At 39.0% G+C, this 23,523-nt stretch overlaps 1 long non-coding RNA gene across 2 annotated transcripts in view; it reads right to left on the reverse strand.

Annotated features, from left to right (window-relative positions):
* The window catches only part of LOC103095441 (uncharacterized), a 183,408-nt gene that overhangs the window by 41,843 nt on the left and 118,042 nt on the right, over nt 1–23,523 (reverse strand). The window lies entirely within an intron of this gene.

Below are 23,523 nucleotides of genomic sequence, written 5' to 3' on the forward strand. Positions count from 1 at the left end.
ACTGTGTGTCCAGATTCCAAGGGTCTGTGACCTGGGCACTAGGTCTGGGTCTCCCAGGCAACCAGCCCAACATTCTAAGTGATGAATCTCCATTAAAGTGCCCATCTGCCCATTTTATTTCCTTATTCACAATTACTCTCTAGTACAGAAACTCTTCCATTTGGCTTTTTAAAGCACCTCAGAATGGGGTCCCAACTTATCTTTCAGCCTTCATTAGCCATTGCTACCTAACCCATTCCCACCACTATGCCTCGAATACTCTGCCTCCTAACTTTGGTTCTGACTGCATGTAAGAACCTTATGAAGGTCTACTTCCCAACCGGGTTAATTCTGCCAGCCATCAAATAACAAGTCCTATCTAATCTGGGGAAAGACTGACTGTTTTGGACATGGACTCAGGACAGACAAGTGCAGGACTGGTTTCTAGTTCTCTTGGTTAGGATACTGGAGCTCCATCCTTCACCTCTGTGGGCTGCTGATTGTTTAAGCAGCTATCCCTCTGTCCTGTCTGGTAGGATCAATAAGTGGTACTTTTTTGGATTTGCGAACAGGGACTTCTGTATTTCTTTTCTCTCATTTTGATATGGACAGGATGAGAGGAGTTGAAAGATCTCACATCCATCCATCACACCTTTGGCGTCCCCCACTCACTTTTCTCTATGTCCCGCTGCTCCCTGGGATTCTATCCAACACTGTGACCAGGGGGATCCACGATGTCACCTGTCTACAAGAATTTGAGTAAAATTATGTTAGATTTCAAATGTCTTCTGTATACCCAGCCATGGACCTGTGTGTGAGCATAAGGAAGCAACTTTACCTCTGAGCCTCATCTACCAACTGAAGTTTTCAGTCTGTGTTCCAGATTCCAAGTATCTGTGCCCTCAGCACTAGGGCTAGGTCTCCCAGGCAACCAGCCCAACATTCTCAGATATGGATCTCCCTTAAAGTGCACATCTGGCCATTTTACTTCTTTACTCACAGCTCATCTCTAGTATAGAAACTCTTCTGTTTGGCTCTTTTTGTTTCTTTGTGTTTTTTCTTATACTTTGACTTTTTTTTTCATTTGAATTAATTTATTTAGTCAATTTAGAACACTATTTGTTGGTTAGCATAATCACATTTTTCCCTCCATCCTCTCCACCCACTCTTCCATAACCAACATGCAATTTCATTAGGTATTACTTGCGTTCTTTTTAAGAACCCATTTCCATGCTGTTGTTTTCACTAGGATGATCATTTAAGGTCTGCATCCCTAACTATACCCTTCAAACCATATATTGAAGCAGTTGTTTTTCTTCCTTCTTTTTACTCCCACTGTGTATCCTCTGAATGTGGATAGTGGTTTTCCTCATAGATACCACCAAGTTGTTCAGGGTCATTACATTGCCACTAATGGAGAAGTCCATTATATTCAATTGTACCACAGTGTATCTGTCTCTGAGTACAGTGTTTTCCTGGTTCTGCTCCTCTCTCTGCATCAATTCCTGGAGGTTGTTCCAGTTCCCATGGAATTCCTCCTCTTTATTATTCCTTTGAGCACAATAGTATTCCATCACCAACATATACCACAATTTGTTCAGCCATTCCCCAATTGGAGGGAATCCCCTCATTTTCCAATTTTTTGCCACCACAAACAGTGTAGCTTTGAATATTTTTGTACGTGTCTTTTTCTTTATGGTCTCTTTGGGATAAAAACCCAACAGTGCTATTGCTGGATCAAAGGGCTGACAGTCTTTTATCGCCCTTTGGTCATAGTTCCAAATTGCCCTCCAGAATGGTTAGACCAATTCAAAGCTCCACCAGCAATGAATTAATGTCCCGACTTTGCCACATCCCCTCCAGTATTCATTACTTTCCTTTGCTGTCATGTTAGCCAATCTGCTAGGTGTGAGGTGATACCTCAGAGTTGTTTTGATTTGCATTTCTCTGATTATAAGAGATTTAGAACACTTTTTCATGTGCTTAAGAGTTGTGATTTCTTTATCTGAAAATTGCCTATTCATGTCCCTTACCCATTTATCAATTGGAGAATGGCTTGATTTTTTTATACAATTGGCTTAGTTCTTTATAAGTTTGAGTAATTAGACCTTTGTCAGAGGCTTTTGTTATGAAAATTGTTTTCCAATTTGCTGATTACCTTCTAATTTTGGATGCATTAATTTTGTTTGTAAAAAAAAAACTTTTTAATTTGACGTTATCAAAATTAGTGATTTAGTATTTTGTCATTTTTTTTCAAGCTCTTGCTTGGTTTTAAAGTCTTTCCTTTCCCAAAGATCTGACAAGTATACTATTCTGTGTACACTTAATTTGCTTATTGTTTCCTTCTTTGTATTCAGGTTATGCACCCATTCTGAGTTTATCTTGGTGTAGTGTGTGAGATGTTGATCCAAACCTATTCTCTCCCATACTGTCTTCCAGCAGTTTTTATCAAATAGTAGGTTTTGGTCCCCAAAACTGGGATCTTTGGGTATCTGGCTGAGGTCATTTACACCAAGTCTATTGCACTGATCCTCCTTTCTGTCTTTTAGCCAGGAACAAACTGTATTGATGATAGCTGCTTTATAGTATAGTTTGAGATCTGGTACTGCAAGTCCTCCTTCCTTTGCATTTTTTCCCATGATTTCCCTGGATATCCTTGATCTTTTGTTTTTCCAAATGAACTTTATGTTTTTTTCTAATTCAGTAAAGAAAGTTTTTTGGTAGTTCAATGGGTATAGCACTAAATAAGTTAATTAATTTGGGTAGTATTGTCATTTTAATTATGTTAGCTTGGCCCACCCATGTGCAGTCAATGTTTTTCCAATTGTTTAGATCTAGTTTTAATTGTGTGGAGAGTATTTTGTAGTTGTATTCATATAGATCCTGTGTTTGCTTTGACAGATAGATTCCTAAGTATTTTATATTGACTAGGGTGATTTTAAGTAGAATTTCTCTTTCTAATTCTTGATGCTGACCTCTGTTGGAAATATATAGAAATGCTGATGACTTATGGAGGTTCATTTTGTATCCTGCAACTTTGCTAAAATTGTTGATTGTTTCAACTAGCTTTTTTGATTCTCTAGGATTTTTTTAAGTAAACCATCATATCATCCGCCAATATTGATTAAATGGGTCTCCTCATTGCCAATATTAATACCTTCACTTTGTTTTTCTTCTCAAATTTCTACTGCTAGTGTTTCTGGTACAATGTTAAATAATAGAGGTGATAATGGGCATCCTTGTTTCACCCCTAATCTTATTGGGAAGGCTTCTAGTTTAATCCACATTGCAGATGATGTTTGCTGATGGTTTTAGATATATGCTATTTATTATTTTTAGGAAAGACCCTTCTATTCCTATACTCCCTAGTGTTTTCAATAGGAATGGGTGTTGCATTTCATGAAAGGCTTTTTCTGCATCTATTGAGATAATCATGTGTTTTTTTCTTTTTGCTTGTTAAAATCGTCATTTATGCAGATGGTTTTCCTCATATTAAACCATCGTTGCATTCCTGGCATTAATCCTACCTGATCATAGTGAATAACTCTTGGCATGGCTTGCTGGACTCTTTTTGCTATTATCCTATTTAAGATTTTTACATCTCTATTCATTAAGGAGACTGGTCTATAGTTTTCTTTCTCTGTTTTTGACCTTCTTGGCTTTGCGATCAGTACCATGTTTGTGTCGTAAAATGAATTTGGTAGAACTCTGTCTTTGCTTATTCTGTCAAATAGATTGTATAATATTAGGATTAATTGTCTTTTGAATGTTCGATTGAATTCATTGGTGAATCCATCTGGACGTGGGGATTTTTTCTAAGGGAGTTTTTTGATAGCTTGTTCAATTTCTTTTTCTCATATGGGGTTGTTTAGGTTAACTTATTTCTTCCTCTGTTAGTATAGGCAATTTATATTTTTGTAAGTATTCATGCGTATCACCTAGATTCCCATATTTGTTGCCATGTAATTGGGCATAGTAGTTTTAAATGATTGCCTTAATTTCCTCTTCAATACAGGAGAGGTCTCCCTTTTCATCTTTGATACTGTCAATTTATTTTTTTCTTTCCTTTTTTAAATTAGACTGACTAGTACTTTTTCTATTTTTATTTTTTTCAAAGTACCAGCTTCTAGTCTTATTTATTAAGTCAATAGTTCTTTGACTTTCAATTTTATTAATTTCTCCTTTGATTTTAGGATCTCTAATTTAGTCTTCATCGGAGGATTTTTAATTTGTTTGCTTTCTTAGGTTTTTAATTTGTATTCCTAATTCATTGACCTCTGCCCTTCTTAATTTGTTAATATATGAGCTCAAGAATATAAATTTCCCCCTGAGTACTACTTTGGCTGTATCCCATAGGTTTTGAAAGGATTTCTCATCATTGTCATTTTCTTCAATGAAGTTAATTGTTTCTATGATTTTTTACTTCAACTAATCAGTTCTGGAGAATCATATTGTTTAATTTCCAATTAATTGTTGATTTACCTTTCCATGTACCCTTACTAATTCTTATTTTCATTGTATTGTGATCTGAGAAGGTTGCATTTATTATTCCTGCTGTTTTGCACATTACTCTTTTGCAATGTTTTTATACCCTAATACATGGTCAATTTTTGTGAATGTGCCATGTGCTGCTGATGAGAAGGGGTAATCCATTTTGTACCCATTTATTTTTCTCCACATGTCTACTAACTCAAATTTTTCCAAGATTTAATTCACATCTTTTATCTCTTTCTGATTTATTTTTTAGTTTGATTCATCTAGTTCAGATAGAGGAAAGTTCAATTCTCCTACTAGTATAGTTTTTCTATCTATTTCATCCTTGAGCTCTACTAGTTTCTCCTTTAGAAATTTGGATACTATGCCATTTGGTGCATACATGTTGAGTACGGACATTTCCTCATTGTCTATACTGCTTTTTTTCAGGATGTAATTACCTTCCCTATCTCTTTTAACTAGATCTGTTTTTCCCGTGGCTTTGTCAGATATCATTATTGCAACTCCCTTTTTCTTAGTTGACGCCCAATAGATTGGGCTCCCTCTTCTTACTTGAACCCATGCATATCTATCTTCCTCATGTGTGTTTCTAGTAGACAGTGTATGGTAGGGTTTTGGATTCTATTCCACTCTGCTATTTGCTTGTTTTTATGAGAAGTTCATTCCATTCACATTCAGAGTTATGATTACTAGCTGTGTATTTCCCAGCATTTTGATTTCTATTCCTGGTCCTGCCTTTTTTTCTTTCACTATTTCCTTCTACACCAATGTTTGGGTTAATCAGTCCCCTTAGTTCCCACCCTTATTTTACTTCCTTTTCTAACCCTCTCCCTTCTTATTCCCCCACTTATGTTCTCTGTAGTCCTTCTAAAATTACCACCCCACCCTCTCCCTCCCTTGTACTGCTTCCCACCCCACCAATCTGTTTGTTACCCTTCTGCTATCCTATAGGGCGCAAATCTATTCTCTTTCCCAATGGATTGGATTGTTATTCCCTCTTTCGGTCAATTTAAAGGCATGTAAGAGTTGAATATTTCATATCTCCAATGTCTTTACCCTTCCAGTATACTGATGTTCTCCCCACCTCCTGCCATGAGCTTCTTTGTGACATATAAATTTACCCCCATTTGTTACTTTTCACATTTCTTTTAGTATTAACCTCTTTTTAAGCTCTATTTGTATATATTTATACATATATATAGATGTGTATTATTTATGCATGCATATATCTTTATACCTATTTATGTCTTGTCCTTTCATCCTATACAGTTTGTCACTGTTCCCTCTAAGTGTAAATCTTATAGCTGCCCAGGTGATAACTGTTTTTAAGAGTTACCAATGACCTCTTTTCTTATAGGGAGATATAACATTTTAACCTATTGATACTCTTTAAAAGGGGTGGGGGTTTGTTTGTTAGTTTTCTTTTTCTTTTTTACCTCTTTTTTAAAATTACCTTTTGATGATTCTCTTGAGTTCTGTGCTTGGACATCAAATTTTCTGTTCAGCTCTGGTCTTTTCTTTACAAATTCTTGGAATTTATCTCTTTTGTTGAATGACCATACTTTCCCCTGTAAGAATATAATCAGTTTTGCTGTGTAGTTGATTCTTGGTTGTAGACCACTAAGTTCGCTTGCTTTGTGGAATATCATATTCCATGCCTTTCGGTCCTTCAGTGTGTATGCATCCAGATCCTGTGTTATCCTCACTGTGGTTCCATTGTATCTGAATGACTTCTTCGCAGCTCATAATATCTTTTTGTTGGTCTGATAGTTCTTGAATTTGGCTAGAACATTCCTAGGTGTTTTCAGTTGGGGATTAAGTACAGGAGGTGATCTGTGGATTCTTTCAATCTCCACTTTTCCCTCTTGTTCTAGAATATCAGGGCAGTTTTCTTGAATTAATTTCCTGTAGTATTGGGTTCAGGCTTTTTCTTTTGTCATGTTTTTCTGGTAGACCAATGATTCTTAAATTGTCTCTCCTCGAACAATTTTCTACATCCTCTGTTTTGTGAATGAGATACTTCTTATTTTCCTCAATTTTTTCATTCTTTTGGTTTTTTTTTATACTGTCCTGTGGTCTTGTCATGTTACTTAATTCTAGTTGTTGTATTCTGGTTCTTAAAGACTGGATTTCATCCCTGGCTTTTTAGTCATCCTTCTCTTTCTGGTCTGATTTTCTATTTCTTTCTATTTCTATCTCTTTCATTCTCTTTACCTCATCTTTCATCTCCTTTGCCTCATCTTTCATCTCCATTGGCTCATTTTCCAGCTGTTTGATTTTGGCTTAAAAGACACTATTTTCACATTTTAGTTCAATTGCCTCTCTTTTCGGATGACTTGTGTTCATTTTTAAGTTCTTTTCCCAATTGTATTCAGCCTCTCTTAATCGTGTTTTGAATTGCATTTTGAATTCTTCCAAACATGTATCCAATTCCCTGGGATTTCTGATTCATCATTTGCTGATCTCACCCTCTCTGTTCTGTTCGCTGTATAGAAGCTGTCTATTGTAATTTCTCTCTTCTTTTTCCGTTGTTTGCTCATATTCGACCCTTCTTTGTCCCCCATATTTCTCTGTACTCTTGTTCCCCTAATTTTTTTTTTTGGTTTTGGTGGCTTCTGTCACTCTCTCCTCTTGGAGCTTTGAGAGAAGATCTCTCAGTACAATCTGTGGGGGAGGGTTGTTGGGGTTTGAGCTTCCCTGTCCTCTGGAGGCTTTTGATGGGATTAAAATCCAGCAGTCTTTGAGGGAGGGCTGTGGAGCCTGGGCTTCCCTGAGTTCTGAAGCCTTTTGATGGGAATATGTTCAGTTGGGTTGGGCTGAATGTGCCCTGAGGCCAACACCTCCTGGACCTCCTGGATGGCTAGAGCAAATATGGGGGGTTTCCACAGCCCTGGCAGGCTTCCAGCTCTATACTCCCTCTGCAGCTCCTTCCCCACCATTTGTTTCCGACTCTCTGATCTTGGCACAGTCCTGATCGCAAGGTACACCCTCAGGACAAGCACATTTGCCCACCCAGAGGTTCCCACGGCCACTGGAGACTCAGCATTCTCAGTGGGAGAGGAGAGGGGGCCTGGGACCTTCCTTCAGCCTTCCCCTTAAACCCAAGTATTCTCGGATTCCAGCTGGGGGGGGGAGTGTACCTTTCGAATTGAGTCCATCAGGAGGGTTCCTTGGCTCTTGTCTTGTTCTTAGGTTTGATTTTCAGTCCCCTTGGATCATTCGGTTTCTGATCAGAAAAGAAGGGTATTCAGAGGTCTGAACTTCTGTTCCTTCTAGGTCAACATCTTGACTCCTCCTCCTGTTTGGCTTTTTTAAAAACATTATTTTATTTGGGCCTTTTGAAACATTATTCATTAGAAACAAAGACCTTTTTCTTTTTCTCCCCCTCCCTCTTCCCAGCACCACTCCCAATGGCGATGTGTAATTCCTTTTGGTATCTCATGTGTCCTCAGTGCGAACTCTTTTCCCTGTTGTTAGTATTTTCATGAAGGTATTCATTTAGAGTCTCTCCTCAATCATATCCCTTCCACCCCTATAGTCAAGCTGTTGCCTTTCCTCAGTGTTTTTACTCCCCCCATTTGTCCTCTGTTTGAGGGTAGTGTTTTATTTTCTCCATGATCCCAGCGGATTGTCCAGGGACCTTGCATTGCCACTAATGGAGAAGTCCTTTATGTTCATTGTACCACAGTGTATCAGTCTCTGTATACAGTGTTCTCCTAGCTCTGCTCCTTTCACTCTGTATCACTGCCTAGAGGTTGTTCCAGTCTCCATGGAATTCCTCCACTTTATTATTCCTTTTAGCAAAATAGTATTCCATTCCCAACATATACCACAATTTGTTCAAACATTCCCCAATTGAAGGGCATCCCTTCATTTTCCAATTTTTTGCCACCACAAAGAGAGCAGCTATGATTATTCTTTTACATGTCTTTTTCCTTATTATCTCTGTGGCTTACAAACCCAGCAGTACTTTGGCTGGATCAAAGGGCAGGCAGTCTTTTATGGCCCTTTGGGCATAGTTCAAAATTGCCCTCCAGAATGGTTGGATCAATTCACAACTCCAATAGCAACGAATTAATATCCCGAAACATCCCCTCCAGCATTCATTACTTTCCTTTGCTGTCATGTTACCCAATTTTCTAGGTGTGAGGTGGTTCCTCAGAGTTGTTTTGATTTGCATCTCTCTTATTATCAGAGATTTAGAACACCATTTCATGTGCTTATTAATAATTTTGATTTCTTTTGCTGAAAACTGCCTGTTCATGTCCCTTGCCTATTTATCAATTGGAGAATGGCTTGATTTTTTTGTACAATTGATTTAGCTCTTTATAAATTTGAGTAATTAGACCTTTGTCAGAGGTTTGTGTCATGAAGATTGTTTCCCAATTGTTTGCTTCCCTTCTCATTTTGGTTACATTGGTTTTGTTTGTAGAGAAACTTTTTAACTTGATGTAATCAAAATTTTTATTTTACATTTTGTGACTCTTTCAATGTCTTGCTTGGTTTTAAAGTCTTTCCCTTCCCACAGGTCTTACATGTTTACTATTCTGTGTTCACCTAGTTTATTTAGTTTCCTTCTTTATATTCAAGTCATTCACCCATTCAGAGTTTATCTTGGTGTAGGGTGTGTGGTGGTGTTCCAAACGTCATCTCTCCCATACTGTCTTCCAGTTTTCCCAGCAGTTATTGTCAAATAGTGGATTTTTGTCCTAAAGCTGTGGTCTTTTTGTTTGTCATGGTCTGTCTTGCTGAGGTCACTTACCCGAAGTCTATTGCACTGATTCTCCTTTCTGTCTTAGCCAGTACCAAATTGTTTTGATGACCACTGCTTTATAATAGAGTTTGAGATCTGGGACTACAAGGCCACCATCCTTTGTATTTTTTTTAATTATTTCCCTGGATTTCCTTGATACTTTTTCTTCCAAATGAACTTAGTTATGGTTTTTTCTAAGTCAGTAAAAAAGTTTTTTGGAAGTTCAATGGATATAGCACTAAATAGATAATTTTGGGTAGGATGGTCATTTTTATTATATTGGCTCGTCCTACCCATGAGCAGTCAATGTTTTTCTAATTGCTCAAGTCTAGGTTTAGTTGTGTGGAGAATGTTTTATAGTTGTGTTCATATAGTTCCTATGTTCGTCTTGGGAGATAGATTCCTAGGTATTTTATTTTGTCTAAGGTGATATTGAATGGGATTTCTCTTTCTAATTCTTGCAGCTGAGATGTGTTGGAAATATATACAAATGCTGATGACTTATACGGGTTTATTTTGTATCCTGCAACTTTGCTAAAGTTGTTGATTATTTTGACAAGCTTTTTGGTTTATTCTCTAGGATTCTTTACATAGACCATCTTATCATCCATAAAGAATGATAACTTGGTCTCCTCATTGCCTATTTTTATGCCTTCGATTTCTTTTTCTTCTCTAATCGCTACTGCTAGTGTTTCTAGTATAATGTTAAATAATAAAGGTGATAATGGGCAGCTTTGTTTCAATCCTGATCTTACTGGAAATGCATCTAGTTTATCCCCTTTGCAGATGGTGTTAGCTGATTGTTTTAGATATATACTGTTTATTATTTGTAGGAACAATCCTACTATTCCTATGCTTTCTAGTGTTTTCAATAGGAATGAATGTTGTACTTTGTCAAAGGCTTTTTCTGCATCTATTGAGATAATCATGTGGTTTTTGTTGGTTTGATTTTTTAATATGGTCAATTATGTGGATGATGTTCTAATACTGAACCAACTCTGCATTCATGGTATAAATCCTACTTGATCATAGTGAATGACCCTCCTGATCACTTGCTGAAGTCTTTTTGCTAGTTTTCTGTTTAAGATTTTTGATCTATGTTCATTAGGGAGATTAGTGTATAGTTTTCTTTCTCCATTTTTGATCTGCTTGGCTTTGGAATCAGTACCATATTTGTATCATAAATGGAATTTGGTGGAACTCCCCCTTTGCTTATTATATGAAATAGTTTGTATAGTATTGGGATTAGCTCTTCTTTGAATGTTTGATAGAATTTTCTTGTGAATCCATCAGGCCCTGGGGATTTTTTCTTACGGAGTTCTTTGATGGACTGTTGGATTTCTTTTTCTGATATAGGATTATTTAAGAATTCTATTTCTTTCAATCAATTGGAAATGCAAATGAAAAAACTCAAAAGCAATCAAATTAAAACCCCCCAGCAGAAAACCAAACTAGAAATCCTAAAAATTAAGGGAGAAATTAATAGAATCGAAAGTGATAGAACTATTGATTTAATAAATAAGACAAAAAGCTGGTACTTTGAAAAAACAAACAAAATAGACAAAGTACTGGTCAATCTAATTTAAAAAAGGAAGGAAGAAAAGCAAATTAACAGCATTAAAGATGAAAAGGAGGACAGCACCTCCTATGAAGAGGAAATTAAGGCAATCATTAGAAATTACTTTGCCCAATTATATGGCAACAAATACACCAATTTAGGAGATATGGATGAATATATACAAAAATACAAACTGCCTAGCCTAACAGAAGAGGAAATAGAATTCTTAAATAATCCCATATCAGAAAATGAAATCCAACAAGCCATCAAAGAACTTCCTAAGAAAAAATCCCCAGAGCCTGATGGATTCACCACTGAATTCTAGCAAACATTCAGAGAACAGTTAATCCCAATACTATACAAACTATTTGACATAATAAGCAAAGAGGGAGTTCTACCAAACTCCTTTTACGACACAAACATGGTACTGATTCCAAAACCAGGCAGGTCAAAAACAGAGAAAGAAAACTATAGACCAATCTTCCTAATGAATATAGATGCAAAAATCTTAAATAGGATACTAGCAAAAAGACTCCAGCAAGTGATCAGAAGGATCATTCACCATGATCAAGTAGGATTCATACCAGGGATGCAGGGCTGGTTCAACATTAGGAAAACCATCCACATAATTGACCACATCAACAAGCAAACCAGCAAGAACCACATGATTATCTCAATAGATGCAGAAAAAGCATTTGATAAAATACGACACCCATTCCTATTAAAAACACTAGAAAGCATAGACCAAAGGGCAATAAAAGACTGTCTGCCCTTTGATCCAGCCATAGCACTGCTGGGTCTGTACCCCAAAGAGATAATGGACAAAAAGACTTGTACAAAAATATTCATAGCTGCGCTCTTTGTGGTGGCCAAAAATTGGAAAATGAGGGGATGCCCTTCAATTGGGGAATGGCTGAACAAATTGTGGTATATGTTGGTGATGGAATACTATTGTGCTAAAAGGAATAATAAAGTGGAGGAATTCCATGTGAACTGGAACAACCTCCAGGAAGTGATGCAGAGCGAAAGGAGCAGAACCAGGAAAACATTATACACAGAGAATGATACATTGTGGTACAATCGAAGGTGATGGACTTCTCCATTAGTATCAATGCAATTTCCCTGAACAATCTGCAGGGATCTTAAAAAAAATACTACCCACAAGCAGAGGATAAACTGTAGGAGTAAAAACACCGCTGAAAAGCAACTGCTTGACTACAGGGATGGAGGAGATAAGACTGAGGAGAGACTCTAAATGAACACTATAATGCAAACTCCAACAATAGGGAAATGGGTTCGAGTCAAGAACACATGTGATAACCAGTGGAATCATGCGTCGGCTATGGGAGAGGGAAAGGCGGGGGGGAGGAAGGGAAGGGGAGGGGAGGAAAAGAAAACGATCTTTGTTTCCAGTGAATAATGTATGAAAACGACCAAATAAAATAATATTTAAAAAAAAACACTAGAAAGCATAGGAATAGAAGGGTCATTCCTAAAAATAATAAACAGTATATATCTAAAACCATCAGCTAATATCATCTGCAATGGGGATAAACTAGATGCATTCCCAATAAGATTAGGAGTGAAACAAGGATGCCTGTTATCACCGCTACTATTTGACATTGTACTAGAAACACTAGCAGTAGCAATTAGAGAAGAAAAAGAAATTGAAGGCATCAAAATAGGCAAGGAGGAGACCAAGTTATCACTCTTTGCAGATGAACATGATGGTCTACTTAAATAATCCTAGAGATTCAACCAAAAAGCTAATTGAAATAATCAACAACTTTAGCAAAGTTGCAGGATACAAAATAAACCCACATAAATCATCAGCTTTTCTATATATCTCCAACAAAGCTCAGCAGCAAAAACTAGAAAGAGAAATCCCATTCAAAATCACCTTAGACAAAATAAAATACCTAGGAATCTACCTCCCGAGACAAACACAGGAACTATATGAATACAACTACAAAACACTCTCCACACAACTAAAACTAGACTTGAGCAATTGGAAAAACATTAACTGCTCATGGATAGGACGAGCCAATATAATAAAAATGACCATCCTACCCAAACTTATTTATCTATTTAGTGCCATACCCATTGAACTACCAAAATACTTCTTCACTGATTTAGAAAAAAACATAACAAAGTTCATTTGGAAGAACAAAAGATCAAGGATATCCAGGGAAATAATGAAAAAAAAAACACATATGATGGGGGCCTTGCAGTCCCTGACCTTAAACTATATTACAAAGCAGCAGTCATCAAAACAATTTGGTACTGGGTAAGAAACAGAAAGGAAGATCAGTGGAACAGACTGGGGGAAAGCGACCTCAGCAAGACAGTATACGATAAACCCAAAGATCCCAGCTTTTGGGACAAAAATCCACTATTCGATAAAAACTGCTGGGAAAATTGGAAGACAGTATGGGAGAGACTAGGAATAGATCAACACCTCACACCCTACACCAAGATAAATTCAAAATGGGTGAGTGACTTAAACATAAAGAAGGAAACCATAAGTAAGTTGGGTAAACACAGAATAGTATACATGTCAGACCTGTGGGAGGGGAAAGGCTTTAAAACCAAGCAAGACATAGAAAGAATCACAAAATGTAAAATAAATAATTTTGACTACATCAAACTAAAAAGCTTTTGTACAAACAAAACCAATGTAACTAAAATCAGAAGGGAAACAACAAATTGGGAAAAAATATTCATAGAAACCTCTGACAAAGGTTTAATTACTCATATTTATAAAGAGCTAAATCAATTGTACAAAAAATTAATCCATTCTCCAATTGATAAATGGGGAAGGGACATGGATAGGCAGTTCTCAGATAAAGAAATCAAAACTATTAACAAGCACATGAAGAAGTGTTCTAAATCTCTTATAATCAGAGAGATGCAAATAAAAACAACTCTGAAGTATCACCTCACACCTAGCAGATTGGCTAACATAACAGCAAAGGAAAGTAATGAATGCTGGAGGGGATGTGGCAAAGTAGGGACATTAATTCATTGCTGGTGGAGTTGTGAACTGATCCAACCATTCTGGAGGGCAATTTGGAACTATGCCCAAAGGGCGACAAAAGAATATCTACCCTTTGATCCAGCCATAGCACTGCTGGGTCTGTACCCCAAAGAGATAATGGACAAAAAGACTTGTACAAAAATATTCATAGCTGCTCTCTTTGTGGCCAAAAACTGGAAAACGAGGGGATGCCCATCAGTTGGGGAATGGCTGAGCAAATTGTGGTATCTGTTGGTGATGGAATACTATTGTGCTCAAAGGAATAATAAAGTGGAGGAGTTCCATGGAGACTGGAACAACCTCCAGGAAGTGATGCAGAGTGAGAGGAGCAGAACCAGGAGAACATTGTACACAGATACTAATACACTGTGGTATAATCGAACGTAATAGACTTCTCCATTAGTGGCGGTGTAATGTCCCTGAACAATTTGCAGGGATCTAGGAGAAAAAAATACTATTCATAAGCAAAGGATAAACTATGGGAGTGGAAACACCGAGGAAAAGCAACTGCCTGAATACAGCGGTTGAGGGGAAATGACAGAGGAGAGACTCTAAATGATCACTCTAATGCAAATATTATCAACATAGCAATGGGTTCAAATCAAGAAAACATGTAATGCCCAGTGGATTTACGCGTCGGCTATGGGGGTTAGGGGGGAGGAAAAGAAAATGATCTATGTCTTTAATGAATAATGCTTGGAAATGATCAAATAAAATATAATTAAAAAAAGATGAATTAGAGAGGAAAGGTAGGAGGCACAGCACATAGGTAGAAAACTAATACAACAGTCTAAGGTGATGATAATTAGGGTGAATCATACTGTGCTGTCAAAGAGATAGGACACTAATTTATAGGGATTTTTGAAATCTGGTTTAAGCAGAGCTAAAAACTAGGAGTAAATATAAATGCTACCCCATTTCCCCCCTGCTAACATACAATAAAAGAGAAGTTCCTCCTTCTCTTCTTAATTCAACATGAATAAAATTTACTCCTCGTGATTATATTCAATCATCTTACAAGAGCCATAGATTTCTTCCTGTTAAAAAACTAAGGAACAATGAATGCAATGGAAACCAAGAATCCTATACAAAGTATTTTATCTATTGGCTAAAAAAAAAAAGAATTCTATTTCTTCTTCTGTTAGTCTAGGCAATTTATATTTTTTGTAAATATTCATCCATATCACCTAGATTGGTGTATTTATTGCCATATAGTTGGGCAAAGTAGTTTTTAATGATTGCCTTAATTTCCTCTTCATTTGAGGTGAGGTCCCCCTTTTCATCTTTGATGCTGTTAATTTGCTTTTCTTCTCTCCTCTTTTTAATTAGATTGACCAGTACTTTGTCTATTTTCTTTATTTTTTCAAAGTACCATCTTCTTGTCTCATTTATTAGTTCAATAGTTCTATCACTTTCAATTTTATTAATTTCTCCCTTAATTTTTAGGATTTCTAATTTGGTTTACTTCTGGGGATTTGTTCACTTTCAATTTTTTTGATTTGTATGTCCAATTCATTGATTTCTGCCCTCCCTAATTTTTTAATATATGCACCCAGGGATATGAATTTTCCTCTGAGTACTGCTTTGGCTGCATCCCTTAAGGTTGGAAAGGATATCTCACCATTGTCATTTTCTTCAATGAAATTATTTTTTCAATGATTTGTTCTCTAACAGATTTTGGAGCATCATATAATTTGATCCAATTGATTTTTGATTTGGCTCTCCATGTACCCTTACTAATCATTATTTTTATTGCATTATGATCTGAAAAGGTTGCATTAATTATTTCTGCTTTTCTGCATTTGTATGCCAAGTTTTTATGGCCTAATGTATGGTCAATCTTTGTGAATGTGTCATTTGTTGCTGAAAAGAAGATGTATTCCTTTTTGTCCCTATTTATTTTTCTCCATATATCTGTTAACTCTATTTTTTCTATTTTTTTTATTTGATTTGTCTAAATTTGATAGTGGTTTATTCAGATCTCTTGCTAGTATAGTTTTATTATCTATTTGCTCCTTCAATTCTCCTAGTTTCTACATTAGAAATTTGGGTCTATACCATTTGTTGCATACTTGTTGATTAGTGATATTTCCTCATTGTCTATACTCTCTTTTATCAGGATGTATTTACCTTCCCTATCCCGTTTAATTCAGTCTATTTTTGTTTTGGCTTTGTCAGATATCATGATTGCTACTCCTGCCTTCTTTCTGTCAGTTGAGGCCCAATAGGTCTTACTCCAACCTTTGATTCTGACCTTGTGAGTATATACCCTCCTCATGTGTGTTTCTTGAAGACAACATATGGTGGGGTTTGGGCTTCTAATCCACTCTGCTATCCATCTAAGTTTTATGGGTAAGTTCATCCCATTCACATTCAGTGTTATGATTCTCATTTGTGAATTCCCTGGCATTTGATATCCTCCCCCAATTCTGACCTTTCTTCTTTTGCTATAACCTTTTAAAACAGTGGTTGACTTTAAATCAGTCCCTCTAGTTGCCTTCCTTGTTATCCTTCCCTTTATAGCCCCTCCCTTTTACTTCCCTTCCCCTCCTCCCTCTCCTTCCCACCCTTTTTGTACTCCCTCCCCTACAGCCCCCCTCAGTTTTCCCTTCTTCTTACCCTGTTGGATAAGATAGAATTCATGATCCCAATGGATCTAGATGTTCTTCCCTCTCAGAGTTGATTTCACTGAGAGTAAGGTTTAAGTAATAACAATTAGCACTCTTTTCCTCTCCTTCTTATAGGAGTTTTCTTCCCCTCCCCTTCCCATGTTTATCTTTGTGTGACAAAGATTATTCTATATAATTTATTTCTATTTCTTCAAGTATATCTTAGTACCATCATTTATCCCCCCTCCCTTTTTCTTTTTGTTTTTTTTTTCCTGCCAAATTATGTTAATGCCCAGAACTTTCCCTATGAGTGATTCTTCTGATTACTATATAAAAGCATACCATTTTGGAAAGTTACATATAACATTTCCCCTATATGTTAGTATATATGTTTGATCTAATTGTAGCCCTTATAGAAGAGAGTTTGAATGAAGGGAAAAAAACACTTGTCTCCTTTTCCCTTTCTTTCATATTTACCTTTTCATGTTTCTCTTGCTCTTTATGTATGGATGACAAACTTTCCACTGAGTTCTGGTGTTTTCTTTGCAAATACTTGGAAATCTTCTATTTTGTTGAATGCCTGTACTTTTCCCTGGAAGTATATAGTCAGTTTAGATGGGTAGATGATTCTTGGTTGAAGACCCAGTTCTCTTGCCTTTCTGAATATCGTGTTCCAGGTTTTGTGGTCTCTTAGCATGTTCTCTGCTAGGTCTTGTGTGGTCCTTATGGGGGCTCATCTGTATCTGAAGTTTGTCTTCGTAGTTTCTAGTAAGATTTTCTACGTAGCTTGGAAGCTCTAGAATTTGGTGATTATATTCCTGGGGGTTGTCATTTGGTGATTTAGTATAGAGGGTGGTCTATGAACTCTTTCTATTTCTATTTTGCTCCCTTGCTGGAGAACATTAGGGCAATTTTCTTCTATAATTTCCTGTAGTATGGCGTCGACATTTTGTTTATCTCTGGTTTTTCGGGTAGATCAATGATTCTCAAGTTCTCTCCTACCTCTGTTTTCCTGGTCTGTCACCTTGGCAGTGAGATAATTTATGTTTTCTTCTAATTCATTAATTTTTTGACTTTGCTTTATTAATTCTTGCTGTTTTGCAAGATCATTGTCTTCCAGTTGCTTAATTCTAGTCTTTAAGGACTGGTTTTGATTTTCATGTTGGTCTGCCCTTCTGTTTGTGGCCTCCAGATCTTCCTCCAATTGTGAGGTCTTGTCTGTCAGGCTGCTAACCTCTTTCTGAATTTTTCCCCATTTTTCTTGCCAGAAGGTTTCCAACTTTTGGATGAGCTCCATTTTGATTTCTTCGAGAGCTTGTGTATGATTTCCATTTGGGGGGGGCATGTTTTGATTTTGTTTGAATTTCATCCTCTTTTTCCTCTGTCCCCTGTCCCCCCTCCCATAATAGTTCTCGATAGTCATATATTTTTCCCTTTCTTCTTGGAGGATTGCTCTTGGGCACAATTAGCCATCCCTTTGGTGGTTTTCCCTTTCCCTTTTGGTCAGAGGTCTGGGTGTTATGGGTGGGTTTTCTGTGGATTTAAGTGGTGATGTTTTTTGCCTCAGGCTATTTCTTCTCCAACTCTGTGGTTTATTAGTGCACTGGCTGGCCCCCATGCTCTGTGGTCTCTTCTCTCCTGTGTGCATTAGTCTCCTGTAATACCGCTCTGAGGAGTAGTTTCCTGGTAGCCTCTGTCAGTTTCCAAGGACCCTGGTGTGCCCCCCACCTCACTACAGCTAGGAGTGGAGCTTTGGCCTCAGGCAGTTTCTACAGTTTCTAGGTTCTCCACAGTGTTCACAGTTTGCAAGGGTTCCCGCGGTCTGCTTGATCTCCAGTGCACAGGGTTCTCCAGTGAAACTGCCCTGAGGGGTAGTTCCCTGGCAGTCCTTGTTAGATCCCAAGGACCATGGTGTGCTCCCCCCCCCCCAGAGAGAGACACTCCTCACTTACTTGCTCTCTCCAGTGAGTGTGCTGGCCCCTACTCTGGTTCCTTGGCGGATGTGGGGGAGGGCAGCTCAGTACATGTTTTTATGCAGGCTTTTTCTCCTTCTTATAGTGTGGAAATGTTCCAAACCCAAGTACCTTCATTGCTGTGGCCTTCTGGAGAGTTTCCCCATTCTTCCAAGGATGATTTTTATGATCTTTTGAGGTAGTCTATTTCATTCAGTGTCGGGGGAGAGGAAGCGATTCATGTCTAGATTGCAGGTATGTTTACCTGGAAGTCCTCCTGTTTGTCTTTTTAAAGCACCTCACAAAGAGGTCCCAACTTGTCTTTCCACCTTCATTAGCCTTTGCTACCCAAGTCCAGTCCCACCATCATGCCTAGAATACATTACCTCCTCAGGTTCATTCTAATTTCATGCAAGGTCCTATATAGATCCCGGTCACAGCAGGATTAATCCTGACAGCCATCAAATAGCAGGTTCTATCTAGTCTGGGGAAGGACAGACTGTTTTGGACATGGGCTCAGGACAGCTAAGTGGAGGACTGGTTTGTAGTTCTTTAGGTTAGGAGGCTAGTGCTCCTTCCATCACATCTGTGGGATGCTGATTGTTGAGCAGCCATCCCTTTGACCTATCTGCTAGGATCAATAAGTGGTACTTCTTTGAATTTGTTAAAAGGGACTTCCCAATTTCTTCCTCCTCTGTTTAATATGGAGGGAAGGAGAAGAGTGAGAATATTTCACCTCCATCCATCACCATTAGAATCCTCAATTCACTGTCCTCTGAGTACTGCTGCCAGCTGGGGTTCCCTCAAACACTGTGACCAGGGGGAATCACGAGATCACTTGTCTACAGGGAATTTGAGTAAAGTCATATTGGATTTCAAAAGACCTCTATATACCCAGCCATGAACCTGCGTGTGAGTATATGGATGCCACTTCCACTCTGAGCCTCATCTACCAACAGAAGGTTTCATGGTGTGTTCTAGATTCCAAGTGTCTGTGACCTCAGCAACCAACCCCACATTCTATGTTATAGATCTCCCATAAAGTGCAAATCTGCCCATTTTACATCCTTACTCATAACTATTGTCTCTAGGATAGAGACTCTTCTGTTTTGTTTTTAAAGGACCTCGCAACAAGGTCCCAACTTCGATACCCACCACCTTGCCCTCATTATGCTGCCTCCTCACTTTGGTTCAGACTGCATGTAAAGACCCTATGTGGGTGCAGGTCCCAGCAGGCTTAATCTTGCCAGCCATCAAATAGGTTTTATCTAGTCTGGGGAAGGACTGCCTGTTTTGGACATGGGCTCAGAACAGATAAGTAGAGGACTGCTTTATAGTTCTCTAGGTTAAGAGGCTGGAGCTCCATCCATCACCTCTGTGAGCTACTGATTATTTGAGTAGCCATCCCTTTGGACTGTCTACTAGGATCAATAAGTGGTATTCTTTGGATTTAGGAACATAGACTTCCCTATTTAATCTCCCTCAGTCTGATATGGATGGGGGGAGAGGAGTGGGAAGATCTCACTTCCATCCATCACCTTTGGAGTCCCCCACTCACTTTCCTCTGAGTGCTGCTGCTCACTGGGGTTCTCTCAAACACTGTGACCATGGGGATGCTCGAGATCACTTGTCTACAGGGAATTTGAGTAAAGTCATATTGGATTTCAAAAGATTTCTATATACCCACCTTTGGACCTATGTGTGAGCATAGGGAAGTCACTTTACTTCTTAGCTTCAACTACCAACTGGGGGTTTCACGGTGTGTTCCAGATTCCAAGTCTCCCCGCCAACCAAACCAACATTCTAAGTGAAGGATCTCCCTTAAAGTGCCCATCTGCCCATTTTTCTTCCTTCCTCACAACTACACTCTAGTATTGAAACTCTTCAGTTTCACTTTTTAAAATGCCTCACAACAGGGCCCCAACTTATCATTCAGCCTTCTTTAGCCATTGCTACCCAAGTCCAGGCCCACCACTATGATTCGAACACTCTGCCTCCTCACTTTGGTTCTGACTGCATGTAAGGACTTTATGAAGGTCTATGTTCCAAAAGGGTTAATGATTCCAGCCACCAAATAAAAAGTCCTATCTAGTCTGGGCAAGGACTGACTTTTTGGACTTGGGTTCAGGACAGATAAGTAGAGGACTGGGTTCTACTTCACTAGGATAGGAGGCTGGAGATCCATCCATCACCTCTGTGGGATGCTGATTGTTTGAGCAGACATCCCTTTGGCCTGTCTGCTAGGATCAATAACAGGTAACTTTTTGGTTTTCAGAACAAGGGCTTCCCTATTTCTTCTGCCTCGGTTTGATATGATGGGGAGGCAAAGAGTGGGAAGGTCTCACCTCCATGGATCACCTTTCAAATCCCCCACTCACTGTCCTCTGAGTGCTGCTGCTTGCTGGGTTTCCCTCGAACACTGCTACCAGAGGGATCCATGAGTCACCTCTCTACAAGAAATTTGAGTAAAGTCATGTTTGATTTCAAAAGTCTTCTGTATACCCAGCGATGGACCTGTGTATGAGCATAGGGAAGACACTTCCCTTCTCAGCCTCATCTACCAACTGAGGGTTTCAATGTGTGTCCCAGATTCCAGGGGTCTGTGACCTCAGTACAAGGGCTTGGTCTCCCAGGCAACCAACTCAACATTGTAAGTGACAGATTTCCCTTAAAGCCCATATCTGCCCATTTTTCTTCCTTACTCACAGTTACTCACTAGTATAGAAACTCTTCTGTTTGGCTTTTTGAAGCGCATCACAATGGAGCCCCAAAGTGTCTTTCAGCCTTCAATAGCATTTGCTACCCTAATCCAGTCCCACCACCATACCTAGAATACTTTACCTCCTCAGGTTAGTTCTGATTACATGCAAACTCCTATGTAGGTCCCGATCCCAGCAGGGTTAATCTTGGCAGCCATTAAATACGTTTTATCTAGTCTGGGGATGGACTGACTGTTTTGGACGTGGGCTCAGGACAGCTAGGTGGAGGAATGGTTTCTAGGTTAGGAGTCTGGAGCTCCATCCATCACCTCTGTGGGCTGCTGATTCTTTCAGCAGCCATCCCTATTGCCTGTTTTCTAGGATCAATAACTGGTATTTCTTTGGCTTTGGGAACAGGAACTTCCCTATTTCTTCTCACTAGGTTTGATATGGATGGGGAGGAGAGGAGTTGGAAGATCTCACCTCCATCCATCACCTATAGAGTCCCCCACTCACTATAATCTGAGTGCTGTTGTTCACTGGGTTTCCCTCAAATACTGCTACCAGGAGGATCTATTAGATCAACTGTCAACAAGGAACTTGAGTAAAGTCATGTTTGATACCAAATGTCTTCTGTATACCCAGCCATGGACCTGTGTGTGAGCATAGGGAAGCCACTTCCCTTCTCAGCATCATCTACCAACTGAGGGTTTCACTGTGTGTTCCAGATTCCAAGGGTCTGTGACCTGGGCACTAGGTCTGGGTCTCCCAGGCAACCAGCCCAACATTCTAAGTGATGGATCTCCATTAAAGTGCCCATCGGCACATTTTATTTCCTTACAACTACTCTCTAGTATAGAAACTCTTCCGGTTGGATTTTTAAAGTGCCGCAGGACGGGGTCCCAACTTATCTTTCAGACTTCATTATCCATTGCTACCCAAGCCCAGTCCCACCACTATGCCTTGAATACTCTGCCTCCTCTCTTTGGTTCTGACTGCATGTAAGGACCCTTTGTAGGTCTACATCCCAACAGAGTTAATTCTGCCAGCCATCACATAACAAGTCCTATCTAGTCTAGGGATGACCTGACTATTTTGGACATGGGCTCAGGACAGATAAATGGAGGTCTGTTTTCTAGTTCTCTAGGATAGGTGGCTGGAAATCCATCCATCAACTCTGTGGGATGATGACTGTTTGAGTAGGCATCCTTTGGCCGTTCTCCTAGGATCAATAAAGGTGCCTTTTTGGTTTTCGGAACAGGGATTTCCCCATTTCTTCCTCCTTAGGTTGATATGGATGGGAGGAGAGGAGTTGGAAGATCTTGCCTCCATCCATCTCCATTGGAGTCCTCTACTCACTATCCTCTGAGTGCTGCTGCTCGCTGGGTTTCCCTCTAACACTGTGACCAGGGGGATCCACAGGGTTACCTGTCTACAAGAAATTTGAGTAAATTCATGTTTGATTTCAAAAGAATTCTGTATATCCAGCTATAGATCTGTGTGTGAGCTTAGGGAAGTCACTTCCCTTCTCAGCTTCATCTACCAACTGGGGGTTTCGCTGTCTTTTCCAGATTTCAGTGGTGGGTCATGTCAGCACTAGGGCTGGATCTCCCAGACAAGCAACTCAACATTCTAAGTGATGGATCTCCCTTAAAGTGCACATCTTCCCATTTGACTTCCTTACTCACAGCTAGTGTCTAGTACAGAAACTCTTATGTTTCTCTTTTAAAGAACCTCACAATGGGATCCTAAATCATTTTCCAGCCTTCATTAACCATTGCTACCCACCATCATGCCTTGAATAGGCTTCCTCCTCACTTTGGTTCTTACTGCATATAAGGACCCTATGTATGTCTACGTCCCAGCAGGGTTAATTCTAGTAGCCATCAAATAACAATTCCTATCTAGACTGGGGAAGGACCGAATGTTTTGGATGTGTGTTCAGGACAGAAAAGTGGAGGACTGGTTTCTAGTTCTCTAGGTTAGGAGGCTGTAGCTCCATCCATTACCTCTGTGGGCTGCTGATTGTTTGAGCAGCTATCCGCTTGGCCTGTCTGATATGATCAATAAGTGGTACTTCTTTGGATTTGGGAACAGGGAGTTCCCTATTTCTTCTCCCTCAATTTGATATGGACAGGAGGATAGGAGTTGGAAGATCTCACCTCCATCCCAGCACCTTGTAGTCCCCCACTCACCTTCATCTGTGTGCTGCTGTTCCCTGGGATTCTCTCGAACATTGTGACCAGGGGGACCTCCACTTTGTTATTCCTTTTATCACAATAGTATTCCATCACCAACATGTACCACAATTTGTTCAGCCATTCCCCAATTGAAGGGCATCCCCTCATTTTCCAATTATATGCCACCACAAAGAAAGCAGCTATAATTATTCTTGTATATTTCTTTTTCCTTTTTATCTCTGTAGGGTACAAACCCAGCAGC

This window comes from Monodelphis domestica, chromosome X, assembly GCF_027887165.1.
Source record: "Monodelphis domestica isolate mMonDom1 chromosome X, mMonDom1.pri, whole genome shotgun sequence".
Classification (NCBI taxonomy): domain Eukaryota; kingdom Metazoa; phylum Chordata; class Mammalia; order Didelphimorphia; family Didelphidae; genus Monodelphis; species Monodelphis domestica.